This window comes from Passer domesticus, chromosome Z (genome assembly GCF_036417665.1).
Source record: "Passer domesticus isolate bPasDom1 chromosome Z, bPasDom1.hap1, whole genome shotgun sequence".
Classification (NCBI taxonomy): Eukaryota; Metazoa; Chordata; class Aves; order Passeriformes; family Passeridae; genus Passer; species Passer domesticus.
In genome coordinates this window covers 79,728,247-79,744,824 of record NC_087512.1, presented here as the reverse complement: position 1 = coordinate 79,744,824, position 16,578 = coordinate 79,728,247, and the positions used below count along the sequence as shown (strand labels likewise).

The 16,578-nt window shown below is 38.8% G+C and overlaps 1 long non-coding RNA gene across 2 annotated transcripts; it reads right to left on the bottom strand.

The window, feature by feature from the left end:
* Positions 1-11,816: 11,816 nt before the first annotated feature.
* Positions 11,817-13,855, bottom strand: LOC135289978 (uncharacterized). 2 transcript variants are annotated; one of them, XR_010352724.1, is made up of 4 exons: positions 13,620-13,855; positions 12,646-13,170; positions 12,454-12,516; positions 11,817-11,934 (listed from the first exon to the last, which is right to left on the bottom strand). It is a non-coding gene; the product is annotated as an uncharacterized LOC135289978 (long non-coding RNA). The 2 variants fall into 2 exon arrangements; XR_010352722.1 differs by having other exon boundaries at positions 11,817-11,945; positions 13,620-13,854.
* Positions 13,856-16,578: the final 2,723 nt, after the last annotated feature.

The window sequence follows — 16,578 nt, the reverse complement described above, 5'->3', positions numbered from 1 at the left end:
GCCAACGCACCACAGAGTTATGGAATCATGGAATCATGCATTACAAAGACAACCATAGGAACATGAAATCATAGAGCCATTGTGAAGTCACGGAACCATTGAATCATAGTGTAATGGAATCAAAGAATGAGGAAACCACAGAAAAATTGCATCACAGAAGCATGGAAACCTACACTCAGATAAACAGAGCAATTCAATAATAAATGAGAATCAGGGAGTCATGGAGTCATAAAATCAATGCATCACAGACACAAAAAAACTACATGATTACAGAACCATAGTATAACTGAATAATTAAATAATAAATCAGGGAATCATAGAATTATCAGTATCTCAGAATCACGGAGTCATGGATTCAGAAGCATTGAATCACAGAATCTAATGTGGTGGTTTCTAATGCCACCACAAGTGAAACATCTAGATTCCAGTTTGGTTTTTTGCCTACTTTTTTCTCAGTCATTTAGAAATGCCCTGGAACAATAGGAATAAAGGCAAGGACTTGAGAATGAGAATGGAACTAGAAAAAGATAATGAGAATGACACCACCCTGCCAGCATTCAAGTGCAAGGTGGTGACAGAACAGCATGAGGAAGATATAAGAGGGAAAAACATGACAAGGGAAGAAAACATAAGTATTTTTATAGAGTCATGAAGACATGGAATCCTTGTGTCATAGACTTCTCAGATATTTTCTCACTGTCATTTAACATTGTCTCTCTTCACTAATTCCTGTTGACTAATTTCTGCTGACTTCAAGGGGGCTTGTACGTTTGTGGTGGGGGGTTTTGGATTTGTTTGTTTTGGAGTTTCTTTTTTGTTCCTTATCAAGGTATCATCAGCTTTTTTTGCAGAAATTGCTAAACTAAATGACAATACAAGTAATTATCTCATGTGCACATATATTGTGAACTTAACAAACACTTTCAGTATGGTTAGCCCCAAGTCATACTCTTCTCTGTTCCTTTTAAGCAGGGAAATTTGAACTGGGATTGAATTAATCAGATTCTGCTTTGATTTGTTCCCACATAAGTCTGAACCTAAAACTCTTTTCCACGCCTTCCATTTACAGTGAAAGCTGTATTGACAGCTCTTCTTGAGCCCCATCTCATTTTCAACAGCCTCAACAGGCAAAGACCTCTGCCCAACAGAATGTGTGGGGTTCCCCACATCCTCAGGAACCCCTGGCTGTTTATTGTGCCCATGGTTCAAATTTTTCTACCTCTTAATAGTCCATTTCTGGATGGTCAAGGAGCTTCCAATATTTCCTTTTCTTGGATTCCAATCCAAGAAAACAATGCTTTACTTTTATGCCCCTTAAACCATAATTTGGAGTTCCAAGTGCAATTAAAATTATTTGCTTCCTATAAGTTTCAGTCTGGGTAGTATTTCTTGCTTTCAATCTCTGCAAATCTCGGAAGGTTACAAGAAGTTTTGTTTCCATATGTTCAAGTGGCATGGGACTTAAAAAGTTATGTATCTGCATTGTTCAATGAAAGAAATACACAGATGATAGATTAGGATTACTGCATTTTAAACCACAGCACTTTTGGGGAGTTTTGGATTTGCCAGAATGTTTTCATTAGCAGGAGGCAGCATTCCTGGATTCAGGACAGAAGCAGCTGTAAAGATGAGGAAAAGCCTCAGGTGAGAATCAGCACTGACAGGGAGGTGGCAATCCAGCTCTCCCATCCCAGTCCTAGATTTCAGAGGGAGAAAGTGTCACTTATCACCTGTGCCCCAAGTGGACTGAAACCACAAAATATATACACAGTACAGCACTACTCAGCTGAAAATGTCAGGGAGGGAAGAGAGGAAATAAACCTGACAAATAAATTAGAGGCTGAATCAAAGAATATTAAAAAAAATAATAGCTTAACAGATAGCTGTTAATTATAGCAAGAAACAAACCCTTATTTGGCAATATACTTCAGTAATTCTGATGCTTGTAGATCACCAAATGTTTACACAAATAACAGGAACAGAAAATGTCGTGAACATGTCACCTTCTGCACAGAGTAAGAAAACATATAACCAAAGCAAAAAGAAAAATTCCATTAAAAATACACAACAGAACAACATTTTTGGGAGATAAGAGCTTGAATTATATGTTACTCTCCAAAACTACAGTATTAGCTGTGTGTCTGTAAATCACATTTAATTAGTACAGTTGTTCAATTTTAGAAGCATTTTGTACTTGTAAAAGTACATGGTCACACACATGGTATCAGTTTTCCTCTGATAACTTGAATTTCATGTAAGTGAAAGTTTTTTGGTTTCTGTTGGTTTTTTTAAACAGTTTTGGGTTTTTGTTTTGTTTTTTTTTTTGGAGGGGGATGGTGGTGGCAAGGGACAGGAATGAAAATAAAGCACAGGTTCAAGACACCCTCTGGTTACTTAGAACAGTAGTACAGAAAAAAAAAAAGGAAAATGTTAAACTTTCACATATTGATGTTTTTCCATTTTCTTTTGCCTTCCTATTTGGAAAATGAGAAATGGATGAGCAAAGAGGTTCTTTTCCTGCTGGAAAGCTGTAAATAGTCAATCTTTCTGGCTTGATATCCAGCTTCATCCATTAGCACATAGCAAAGGGGTGCAAGAATCTCAGGCACAATCTGAGTCAAGAAAACACACAGCCCTTCAGATTCTTGCAATATTTTCCTTAATAGAAAGGTAAATCTGAAGTGCATTTAATATTGTCTACCAACTGCTGCTACTACATGCACTATAAATTTTTTTGAAAACCCCTTCTGAAAAAATTTCTTCACCAAGTCAAGTGTCCTTACACCATCCCGTGAACATTGCACAATTCTGATTTCTTTGCTTAAAGCAGAGAGCAAAAAGATTTTTATTTCTCTAGGCATAGGAAACAAAATAAATTCATAAGTCTGGTACAAATAACATGGAAAAAAAACCAAACTCAAAGACACCAGAAAACAGCTCATGTCCAAAAATTTATTCATATTTGAATAACTGAAAAATGTTTCAAAATATATGTTGGCTAACATACAAGCTTGTACCTACAGATTCTACTTTACAGGTCTTTTTCCTTTCCCTGCAGTTTATGTCAAGACCTTTAACATGACATTTCAAGACTGTGCTTTACTAGAGAAAACTAATCAAAATAATTCAGTCACTTCTGAAATAAAGGCTGGCAAATAATATGCTGCTTTCCCTAGTACATTGTAATAGCTGACCTCTAACATTTCCCTGGAAGATCTAATTTATCTTGGATTATAGCACAAAGAGCTTTCCCTTGATATGCAGCGTTCCTCTTTAGTAAAATGATTACCTTATGTGTGTGAAAATCACAGGGGTTTAACAAGATAGAATTAAAGTGAAAGCAGTTTCATCACGTAAACAGCCAGGATCTCGATGAAAGACTGGAAACAGAGCTGGTAAAAAGAGAAAACTTAAAGTGTAAAATAAGCAAATGGCCATTTTAAAGAGACCTGAAAATCCTTCCCCAAACTGTTGTTCAGATGTTGGCTGACAGGCTTACTGAGGGGGCTGGGAACTGGCACACACATGGGAAATTTTCCAAGATTTACCTCAGTCTCCTGTTAAAACTGATCTCCCCCTCCTTCCAGTTTCAGTGCTCACTATTTAGCCCCAAATGTAGGCATAAGCTTATGCCAGACATGACCAAAAAGAGACAAAGCCTTTTGCCACCGTTTAATTCTAACTGAGGTCAGAATTTAAAAAAAAAATATGCTGGAAATGGGATAGGAACTCAAAAACCATTGTCTCATTTTTCTTGTCTGCTTGTTTATGAAGGTAAAAATTGTCAGCAGGTGCAGTTGGTGCTACTGATGACATTGAAAATCTGACAAAAACTATGTTTTGGGGAAGATAGTGCCCTCTGGATATTGGGATGAAATTTTATTTTATATTATGTACCATGTCTTCTTGAACTTCACCTTCTGCTCCTCAATGGCATGGTTTGCCTGGGGTTTTCCCTCTGCTCCTTCCTGTGAAAGGTACCTGATATATCAGAGCAATTAAAAAAGCTTAGGTACTTGGATCTCTCCACTGAATTCCTTTTTAATAATAAATTTTTTTTTTTAAATCAAATCAAATAAAATTAAAAATCACATTTCACACAGCTGCAGAGAACAGAAAAAAATCTGTTCTACAAGTGGTGAAGAGTCAAATAAGGTTTTCCTCTCAAATGAAGCTGGAAGCTTTTGTGGAGCATGCAGCTTGTAGGCAAAGGCACTGGGGATAGAAGTGAAGAGCTGCTCTCTGCATGCCTGAGAAGGCTGGATGATTTGAATGCAAAGATAACAAACATTTATCTTGGTAAGTGGCATGGGACAGAATTAAGCGCTGTTGGATAACTACCTTTGAGAATAAAGAGCATGTAGAGATGCTCCTTTATTTTTTTTCCTTTTAATTATATGCTGTAGGTCATTAAATCTTCTTATCATACTCCTACACATTCAGTTCTTAATGTAACTTGAATGTAATTGGGTGTTTTACCAAACCAGATTGGAAGTTAGTCTTTCTTTAGCAAATTTTTTATTGCAGGAGCAGAGGAACCAGACAATATGGTTTGGGGGTATAATTTGCATGCATTATATCAGATGCCACATTCTGTTTCCTGAGGGGGAGAAGAAAAAGAATAAAAAAAGACAGAAATTGGACCCAGACACTGCTACTGCTTTGTGTCACTATCATATTTCTTCACTGTATTCTGCCACGAGCATACATAAGGCAAAATTCATCATATGCTGTACACATAAACTTATAATGCTGTTCTTGTAAAGCACTTCAGCTATTGACATATTTCTGGATCCTAGGGCTAGAACTGATTTAATTTCCTGCATCAGATGAATGTTGGCATCAGCTTTTGACCAAAAAAAAAAAAAAAAGGAGTTCTGAATTTTCATCTTTGAAAGCAATGATCATTAAGTGATAAGGCTTGTGGCTTCCTAGCCTGGAAAATTTAAAAATTTCAGTCCATACAGCTCAGAATCTTCTGGATATGTCTTATTCCAAGTTATCCTAAAATTGTAAAAGGGCACTAACTCCAGATTTTAGTCTGCTGTTTCACATTCCTCTTCCCACTCCTAGCCTGGCTAATGTGCAGTTAGATTAAAATGAAGGGAAAGGCATCTCTCAGCTGCTATCTCATTAAAAATAAAATTGCAACAAAGATGCTTCAGATAGAAGAAGAATAATAAAAAATAGGTGTACCAGAAGGTTCTGTGTGTTTATGCATATATATATATATATTTATATATATATGTATATGTATATATGAAAATATTAAGGCAGTCTACAAGGTTCATAGTCATTAGTCCACAAATGATGCCATGTAAGGATGTAATTAGAAATTAATCTTATAGGAATTTGTAGAAGAAAATACACTATTTTGGAATTTCAGCTGGTTTTGGGGAAATGAAGGTCAAGGTTTATGATGCATGCAGGTGGAGAGGGATTATAGCTTTCCTGGCCAGGGAATAGTGGCTGCTCTAGGTGAAACTCCAGCTCAGCCATCCAGGCTTTAGTTACCCAGTTTGGAGAGTGGCTCAGGACACAAAAATGGAAAGGGAAAAACAGAAAGGAAGGAGTAATATTCAGAAGGGTTTGTCTGGCCTTAAATGCACAGAGAGAACAAAAGCAGATTTGAAGGAGAAAATGAACTGCAAAATATAATGGTCCAGGCAACAAAATCTGGATGGTTTTAAATCAGGAATATAGTCCAGAAGTGGGATAATAAAATAAATAAAATTTGGGTTGCATATTATCTTTTTTATTTTCTCTCTACACTGAAGATAGATGATAAAGACACATATATTAAGGGGGAAAAAAAGAGCTGTACAATGAAAATTGTTCATTTTGGTCCCTCCAAAATCTAAAAGGGACCTCTAAAAGACAAAGAATGAAAACTAAAATTACAGCACAGTCACTTTGGGTTTAATCTGAAAGACTGTAATGAAATGGAGAGAAGGCACGAAAAACCAAGGACAAGTACTAAGAAACAACACAGGAAAGCAAGAAAGGGAAAGGAAAACACAGGTGAACTGCTTGGGAAAAGGAGAAAAAAAGGAGGACACTGAAAAAAGCCAAATGTATTCAAGACCCTCTTAGTAGCTTAAGGGTTTTTTTTAAATCAGAAAAAGGAAAACACAGATCAAAGGATATGTGGTTAGATTAAACTCATTCCGGTCAGAGGATCTGGTGATATTTATTTTGATACAATTTCTGAATTATTGATGATCATGTGTGAGAAGTAATGGGAAATGAATGACCCTGAAGAATTGAAAAAGGGCATAGACACTCTTTGTCTTCAAAAATAGTTAAAGAGAGGACAAACTGTCCTAAGTTTAATACCCAGGGAGATATCTCAGCAAATGACTAAAAAATTGATGTGTAAATACTTTGGGGATTAGAGTATGGATGTGTCCATGCCATGTGATATCAAACCAATTTCATCTCTTTCTTTGAAAAGGTCATTTAATCTACCATAAAAGCAACACAACAACTGTAATGTAATTTGAATTTTGTTGGGCTCCCACATGAGATTTAAATAAAGTGGTTGTAAATAAACCCACTTTGAATTCATAGCTAATGTAGTTGAAAAATCTTTTGGGGAAAAATAAACCAACAACACAAAAAAAAATCCCAACAAGCCCTGTTGTAAATATTAGCAATATTAGTTAAACTTTGTAGAATTCTTCACAATTTAGGCAAATCCAAAGTGTTTCAGAGGTTATAAAAGAATGTCAATATACTTCTTTTCTTAATATATATATATATAAATATATTATTCTATTCTTGAATGTCCTCTTCACTTACACTTTGGGTTGCATCTTAGCTATTTTTGTTTTCTCTCTACACACTTACAGGGCACCGATATAAAATAAGATCTGTTTGCCCTGGGGAAAGTGTTACTTTTCTGCACTGTCTCTTTCTGGCCTTCACTAAAGCAATCTCAATGCAGCCAGGATGATTATGCAACTTAATTTTCAGATTTACAGGGAACTTCTGAAATTGTGCACATTGCAAATATCGTCCATCTCATCTGAAATACCACACTATTTTCTCTTGAGAGAAATTTTTCACTATTTTCTCTTGAGATATCTCCTATTAATTCCTCAGTTGCACTCAATGCTATTTATCCTGTATCCTACTATAAACACAAGCACCTTTCCTGAAAATAAATGAGTGCTTGCATTTCATCCTCACTCCCACACAAATTCCCCTTACTCTTTCCCATGCCCCATCAGCTCTGATCTGACAGGTGGGTGCCCCTCAGCCACATTCCCCCACCCTCTGAAACAGAGTTTCCTCCATCCAGATGCATTGCCTGAGATTTTTCAGGATTGTTTTGTTTTCCAGTGGGGAGCTGATAATCTGATAATTCTCAAGTCTAATTAATTCTTACTAATCTCATTCTTGGACATTTCCAGTCCCTGCTGAGGTAGCTCAGTTATCTTTTGCTCCCTAGACAGCAAACCTAAGAATGAAACATCACCTTTCCTCTCTTCTGCTCCATCATCTTCTTCATTGAAAGGGATTCAAAACCTTGAGTCTCACTTCTTTAAAGCCAAATATAGTTTGTGTCTAAAATAGCAAGTAATTCATGCAACAGAACCAGATATAAAGAGCATATCAGCTAATTTCAGGATTTAGAGGTGGCACTAGATGGTCTTTAATTCCAACCCAAACCATTCTGTGGTTCTGTGTTTCTTGTTATTTATTCTACTATTTCATCATTCCTGTACTAACAAAGTTTGTTCGTCTCAAAAATGCATTTCCTTTTTGATCAGTATACAATTAGCTTTGAGGTTAAACCCTCAAAAATTACATTTTCAGTGTCGAAGGAAAGCTTTCTTCTTGAAAAAAGGGTAAAGGATATGAAGCAACAATATAATTGTCTTTTGGAAATTTCTACTTGGAAATTATCTTATTTTACATACCAAAATAATGATCTGCACCAAAATTCAATTTTTATTTTCTTTCTTTTTTAGCCCTGCATTGAAACTAGGAGCTGACAGATGGGTATTAAAGACATGCATCATTTGGACCATCATTAGTGCTCATGTGTGCATGATGAGAATCTCAGATCCTTTCCTTAGAAAGCCAAACATTTTGAACATAAATTTTAACACTTGCACTCTAATATTTGCTTTGAATGTTAGCATCACTAAGATCCCAGAGATGTTATGAATAAAGAACTGCTCATGAATAATTTTTCCCCCCCAATTATTCCACTCTGCTTGAGAAACATCAAAGTAGATTTGAGCGGGAATTTTCATTTACAGGGGCTCAAAACTTGTAAAAAATATTCATGCATCTTGGTAAGTGGTCCTTCCTCTGGCAAGTGGACTATTTCCAGTAACAAGAAGTCTGATTTTGTCACATAAATATATAATAAAGCAAGGATGAAGCAAAGGTGTTGGCAACAGCAATATTTAATCAGCAAATAGTTCAACTCCAGCTGAAGATGTAAAATGCATAGCAGTCTCTCCCCAGTATAAATTTACTGCTTGTCCTATGCCTATAGGACTGTCTTGGAGGCCAGCTCCTTATTTGTTTTTCTATTAGTTTTGCCAAAATTTTATTTTCAACAGTCTTTCTTTTCCATTCTTAAGCCTTCCCCTCCTGCCACAGAAGTGATTCTCCACCAAAAAGAAAGAAAACCAAAATATAAGCCAAATTTTCTCCTGATTGTCTTTGCAGAGCCAAAAAAAGTCAGTAGTCCTGGCTGTAATCCACATTGTACATTAAATTGAAAAATGCTTTTCTTTTTACAGTGAATGTTGGATTTCACCCTAGAGATTCCAGCTATTCATGTTCCAATTTCTGTTCACAAGAGACTAAATCCATTGATTTCATTTTTGACAATTTTTGGGGTTTTCTTTCCCTGGCTTCTAAGACAGTTTTAAAGAAAAATTAAAAAGGAATGCATCTGGGGAAAGAGCAGCTGGCAAATATCCCTGGCTGGAGATAATCAAATGCCTGTTACTCCGACAGAAGAATTTTCATTTATTCTTGAAAAGTTAAAACAGTACCACAAATCTGGAGGGAAGACCTGTTTACGTCTCAGTACTCCCTGGAGTTGTTAAAAATGTGTTGTTAGCTAAGAATTGTCTGTAAATTAATTGCTATAATTTCACTGAATATTCTGTGTACTTATTGTAGAAAATGGCTAGAAGAGAGGCAAACTTTCCTCTTCTTTCACTCCTAGAAAAAATACTCTTTTAGTAGTGGTATTTATTATAGACACCACAGCAATAAATAGTTTTGAATTCCACTTTAAAAATCATAATCACTTGTACCTACTCTGAACACTCACAGATTGAAAAGAAATAGTATCTTTCCAAAATCAATGGATATTTCAGTCTAAAATGAATGATACAGTGGGGTATATTGTTACTGGACAATATTTTCATTAAGAAGCTTTCTATAGTCAACAAATATCATGCAGCAAATATTTCTAATACTTTTACTTGCACTGTTCCTCTGAGTAAGGATTAGGAGAGTCTTAAACAGCAGCAAAACAAATCTAAATATAGATCACCTTTCTCTTCACTTTCATCCTGTGATAGTCACAACTACCCAGCTCACAAACTTTTCCCATCTTTGTTATGTCAGCAGCTACAAACTGCCCAGGGACTGCAGGGCACTGTAGGGTAAAAAACCGTATCACCAGAAATACAGAAACACTCCAAAAGCATTCCATAGGCAGGATAACAGGGATTTGAAAGCCCTTTGTGCTCGTCTCCTGTATATCCTCCCTAAATAGCTCCTGTGCATGGAACCTCTCTGCAAAACCACAACAAAGCCTGATCTCGCAGGGTTCAATTAACTCTTAAAAATAACCATTGTGGAGAATATGAGAGGAAAACATCTGGCTTATGTAGGCGCACACAAGCCTGTGAGCAAGCTGGAGGACAATGGGGAATGATGGGGGGAGTATTCTGGAAAATAAAAGCTGAGAAAGTAAACAAGTGTGAAGCTCTGCTCTCTGAAAGAAAAACATTTCTTAGCTACGGGAACAGATAACAACAAAACTTCCTTCAGATTGTTTTTCAGGTGATTATGTCACATAATCAAGGGAACCAATTTTCCTGGGTTGATGACTGATGTAACAGTAGATTGCTGGTGGCCACTCGATTAGCAATTTGTTTATATTAATGAAGGGGAAAATATCCAAAAAGACAGAGTGGTGGAAGAGGAGACAATTACAATAAAGGAAATTAGCCTCCTTGCACAAGGTGCATTTAGATGTTTTGAGGCACGCATGGAAATAAAAACTGGCATTTAATTTCTCCCTTTTACATTGCAATTATTTTAGTCCTACCAAGTTTGCAGCATTTCCTTTAAATTCACCTCCCTCATGTCAGCAGGGGCTCTTCTTTCTAAGGAATAAATTCTTCTGGACAATTAATGGCATTAGAATTCTAAACCACAGAGAGAAGCTGAAGAAATAACCCAGTCTGGGAGCAGAGAAATGAGAGAAAAAAGGGAGAAGGGAGCTCTAAAAAATGAATTTTCTTCCCAGGAAAGATCCTAATTCCATGGCCACTGCTTTGATCTTGTAGTGTTAACAGAACGGGTTCAGAAAGGCCCCAAAATTCCATGTTCCAGAAATGTGACTTGCTGGACTAAGTCAGGTTTGCTGCTGCTTTGCTCCAAACCAGTTTTCCTTCTCTGTGTGGATGTCAACCCTTATGGAAATTGTAATTTACAAACCTCACCTCTCCTTCTTTTCATAAGTTTCAACTTTGCAATAAAACCCACACTATTTTCTCTAATACTTTTTGCTGGTTAATTGAAGAATTTAAAGTGCTTTGTAAGTCCAACAAAACTTCCACAGAAAACAGCAGAAGGTAAATATATCCTTAAACTGCATCCTTACTAAATACCATAGGGTCTTGCAAGAATAATAAACACTGATAAATATATGCTCAATTCTCCTAAAGCAAATTATTTAAGCTCTTCTAATGGGAAATTTGAACCCTGGAGCAAAACTGAAATTTTATTACAAGAAGTGTTAAATGTGGGAGTATTCCAACTACATCTAGGGGTTACTACTTCACAGGAGATTTTAATTCTTAAGGAAATGATGGCAGTAATGTCAATTCTCTGTTAATAGTCCTATTAATACATATTATTTACTCTTAATTTATTTCTTTCTGAAGCCAAACTTAAGGATTTGAGTAAATTTTATTCTGTTTACCACCAATGTTGGTTTAGAGGAGGTTAATTTTAGAGAATAAGCATTTTTAAAAGTCAGTACAGCAAGTGACATTATTTTTGGAGGCCGTAAAGAATTCTGTCTAAATTAGACAGCAGTTCCACGTATCTTGAAGTTTCTTGTGATGCTCTTTGTAACTAACAATTCAGACTGGGCAATCTGTTCAGTGGAAATAAACATTTTTGTTATGATTTTTTGAGTGCCAGATAATGTCAGCCACAGATTAAGCTTATAAAGATTTGTACATCACATTTCCAAATAAATTTTTAGTACTTGAGAGATAAAAGGAAAATAGATTATCTACTGTAACTACTTCAGAGCTTTAGGTAAGATCCAACACAATAGAAATAAAATATAACGTTCTGTGTTTGGATATTAACACAGTGATCACCTGAACATAATTCACTGTGTCTTCTCCCTGTACTCTCACTTCACTTTGGAGAAACAAGAGTCAGTGATTTGAAAGGATGTGGATGACAAATATGGAATAAGTTTCTTATTTCCATGTGCTCCGGGAATCCTTGACACAACCATTTGTTTCCTGGAACTGGGTGTTAAATTCCTTTCAGCTTGACAAAATGCAACCAACAAATCTTGAAGTTTATAAGGATCTTTATTTTTTGAAGTACACTGGGAAGCCAAGAAATAAACATACCATTCTGAGTGGAAAGGTTTGCTGTTATTGTTAAAATACATGTGTCAGCACTGAGTTGATCATGGAACATCTAAAAGGAAACTGAGAAAAGTATTGATGGGGGCAAATTTCATGCTCATTCTCCTCCTTTTTAAAAGTTTCAGCTTTGGAGTACTGCTATTAGAAATAAGCTTTGCCTGCCACAGCTTATTTTATTAAATTATTTGCTTTTATGTATAAATATCTAAAAAAATATTCAAAGATCAGAAGTTCTAAATTATATTTTTTTTTAAAAAATCTCATTTCCTTGAAACATTCACATATCAGTAATGCTTTCCTTATTTTTACATAAAGAGTGGCTAGTAATGGTATAAAGATGAAATATAATCTCTATGTCCATGCTGAAAACCAAATAGGATTCTTTGAAGAATCTGATGCAAGACTAAATCACCTAGAAATGGAAATTAAGCATGCTTGAAGCATTAGAGATCTAACCAGCACTGTTTTGCAATCCCATATTTGTCTCTCAGGGCATCTGAATTGGTTCTTCCAGAAATAATCAACAAACTTTTAATGAGAAAAATCAGAAGTACAGAGCTCTTCTACTTACAAAACTGAAAAGCACACTGGAAGCAGACCTGAAGGACTTGACCTAATTAGCCTGAATTCCTTCCTTTAAAAAAAAAAAATTAAATAAAAATAAAAATGAGGTGATAAGAGATCTGGAATGCAGCTCAGCTAAAAACAAACCAAGCTTAAGTATTTCAAACCAGCCTTAACTAAATCAATGCAGCATGTTTACCCTGTGGAGCACCAGGCAGTTTGACAAAGGGCCAGGGAGACTTTAGGCTGTCATGAAAGGTGAAAAACCAGAAGGAAATAATGCAGCATAACCCGAGGGCAAGACAGACAAAGAGGTAGCACACACCTTGGGGAGGTTGTTCAGAACACCCACTTCCCCTCAGTTATTGCTCAGCCTAATGTGTAATTAAAGACCTTTGAAACTGAAACATGGACAACAGTCCCTAATCAGTCTGATTAAGTTTTTGGTGCATTTTTTTAATATCTGTACTAAACTTTCCTTCTCCAGCTCACACTTCCTGCTCCCTGTCTAACCAGGAACAGGAAACACAAGACATTTCTATCTCCTCCTTCTGACACATGTTCAATTCTTTATGTCTCACCTCCACCATACCTCAAAATTCATTTTTCAGGAGTGTGAACCTTTCATTTGTTCCTTCCAAAGTTTCAGTATTTGGTTTCACCTTATCCCTGAGGGCAGCACCCAAAACTGGAAATATATTCCATGTTACAGTCTTCACAGTTACTGGTAAAATAGACGGATATATTTGAGTGATCTATACACAAAACTCAGAAAAAAATATGGTTTTACACCTTTTCCTTAATAATACCATTTGAAACAAAGGAAATCAGTGAAGATTTCAAAACATTTTACAGAAATAGCACTGCTGAGCTGTATCAAGAAGATATAGATACGGTTATTCCAAATAGTATATTATCTCTGCAGTGCTCATTAGATATTATGGGGCCCTGTCCTAAAATTGGCTGCACAATGAAATGGCGGGTCTTTCACTTCCAGTAAGGACTAATCTGCCCAGAGTCAGTAGTGACTAAACATCCTCATGTTTCTCTCTTTGTTTCTCACGCTCTCTCTCCCCGCCCTTGTCTCTGCCATGCCCATTTCAATAAACTCCACACCACTGCTCTGACACAAGGTCTCCTTTGCCCCTTCCCTCGGGCCCAGCCCTTCCTGACCATTTCACTCAGCACCTCACACCCAGGGGCTGCGAGCCCCAAGGCCGGCCCTGCTCCAGCCATTCCCAGAGCCTTCGGCTGCTCCAGGCGTGCCGGGGTGGCCTTTGTGGCACAGGCACCTTGTGTCACAGCCCTCGGTGACACTGCAGGACATTGTGGTGGCCACAGTCCTTTGTGACATGGCAGCCGCCCTGGCTGGGGGTATATAAGGGACAGTGCGGGCCCGGGGCTGGGCAGTGCCAGCAGAGCGGCTGTGTCGCTGTGTGTGGGACCTGTCTGTGCCACAGCACGGCAGCCATGGAGGAGGACAAGGCAAAGCCCAGCTCTCAGCCCCCCCGGCCCTGGCCCGGCCCCTGCAGAGCCCAGGCCTCGAGTGGGCAGCAGGAGGAGGCCGAGAGGGGCTCGGTGGGGCCAAGGACAGGGAGGAGGGGGGCCTTGCATGGGGACCTTCTCTTTCTCCAGTTCAGCATGGAGGAGGAGGAGGAGGCAGAGCTCACCCGAGGGGAGGGGAAGCAAGGCCAGCAGGGGACTCCAGGGGAAGGCTGTGCTGAGTTGTACCCAGGAGGTGCCCGTAGCTCCCTGGAGCTCTTGGACTGGGATGAAGGCCTTGAGCCAGAGCTGTGCCAAGGGGAATCCGGGAGCTACTGGGACTTCTCAGACTGGGAAGAACTTAGGGAGCAAGATCCCTCCCCACCAGAGATGGAGCCTTCCCCAGTAGTCTCTGACTGGGAGGAATGTAGGGAGCAAGACCTGTCCCTGGGAGACATTGAGAACTGCCAGGAGATTTCTGACTGGGAAGAATCTCTTGAGCAGCTGTTGTCCCCAGGAGAAGGCACAAGCCAACAGGCACGCTACGACTTGGAAGTTTGCAGAAAGCAAATGTCCCAGAGAGAAGACAGGAGCCAGGAGATGTCCAAAGGCAAGGTTCAGAGAAGACCCTTGGAGCAGGCCAGCTGGGAAGACAAAAGTGTCCAAAATCTGTCACCGCATGGCTGGGAAAACAGACGTGTCCTGAGCCCCTGGCTCAAGGCCTGGTTGCAGCTGGAGGACGACTGGGACAAAATCAGCGTCCTGGACCTGAATGAGGAAGATGAGGAGGCCAAGCAGCAGAGACTGGTAGTGTTAGCTCAAGATGGCTTCCACATGCCCATCCCACGGGAAGCTTGTGCCCTGGAGCCCAGCCCTGGGCAGGGGCTGCCCCGCAGGAAACGCCGCTGGCTCTCGGGGCGGGCGCTGCGGGCGCTGCGGGGGCTGTTCCGCTGCCCCTGCCTGGCGGCACGGCCCGAGGATTAGTGCCCGCTGCCAGCAGCACCGGGCCTGCCGATGGCGGCCGGCCCGCGGCCTGCCCGGCGCCCTGAGGGAGCCGCACGGGCCACCTCGGCCTGCGCGTGTCCCTGCGGGCCCGGCCGGCCCCGGATGCTCCCCAGCACCCCCGGGCGGCTCCCCGAGGCCAAAGGGCGCCCTGTGCCAGCCCCAGAGCCGCGGCCATGGGGACACTTGCTGCCAGGGGCTCAGCGCTGCGTCCCAGCCCATGCTCCACTGCCGAGGCACCGTCAGAATCACCCGCTCCCGCTGCCAGCCTGGTAATAACATCTCAGGAATACGAATATGAATAAGGACAAGGATAAGGACAAGGATACGGACAAGGATAAGGACAAGGACAAGGACAAGGACAAGGATAAGGATAAGGATAAGGATAAGGATAAGGATAAGGATAAGGATAAGGATAAGGATAAGGAATAAGGATAAGGATAAGGATAAGGATAAGGATAAGGATAAGGATAAGGATAAGGATAAGGATAAGGATAAGGATAAGGATAAGGATAAGGATAAGAAATTAGGATAAGGCTAATGCAAAGGCTAAGGCTAAGGCTAAGGCTAAGGATAAGGATAAGGATAAGGATAAGGATAAGGATAAGGATAAGGATAAAGAATAAGGATAAGGATAAGGAATAAGGATAAGGATAAGGATAAGGATAAGGATAAGGATAAGGATAAGGATAAGGATAAGGATAAGGATAAGGATAAGGATAAGGAATAAGGATAAGGAATAATGCTAAGGAATAAGGATAAGGAATAATGCTAAGGAATAAGGATAAGGATAAGGAATAAGGATAAGGATAAGGTTAAGGATAAGGTTAAGGATAAGGATAAGGATAAGGATAAGGATAAGGATAAGGATAAGGATAAGGATAAGGATAAGGAACAAGGATAAGGATAAGGATAAGGATAAGGATAAGGATAAGGATAAGGATAAGGATAAGGATAAGGATAAGGATAAGGATAAGGATAAGGAATAAGGATAAGGATAAGAAATTAGGATAAGGAATAAGGAATAAGGATAAGGAATAATGCTAAGGAATAAGGATAAGGATAAGGAATAAGGATAAGGTTAAGGATAAGGATAAGGATAAGGATAAGGATAAGGATAAGGATAAGGATAAGGATAAGGATAAGGATAAGGAATAAGGAATGAGGATAAGGAATAAGGATAAGGATAAGAAATTAGGATAAGGAATAAGGATAAGGATAAGGAATAAGGATAAGGAATAAGGATAAGGATAAGGATAAGGATAAGGATAAGGATAAGGATAAGGATAAGGATAAGGATAAGGATAAGGATAAGGATAAGGAATAAGGAATAAAGATAATGAATAAGGATAAGGAACAAGGATAAGGATAAGGAATAAGGATAAGGATAAGGATAAGGATAAGGATAAGGATAAGGATAAGGATAAGGATAAGGATAAGGATAAGGATAAGGATAAGGATAAGAAATTAGGATAAGGCTAATGCAAAGGCTAAGGCTAAGGACAAGGATAAGGATAAGGATAAGGATAAGGATAAGGATAAGGATAAGGATAAGGATAAGGAATAAGGAATAAAGACTAATGATAAGGAATAAGGATAAGGATAAGGAATAAGGATAAGGAATAAGGATAAGGATAAGGAATAAGGA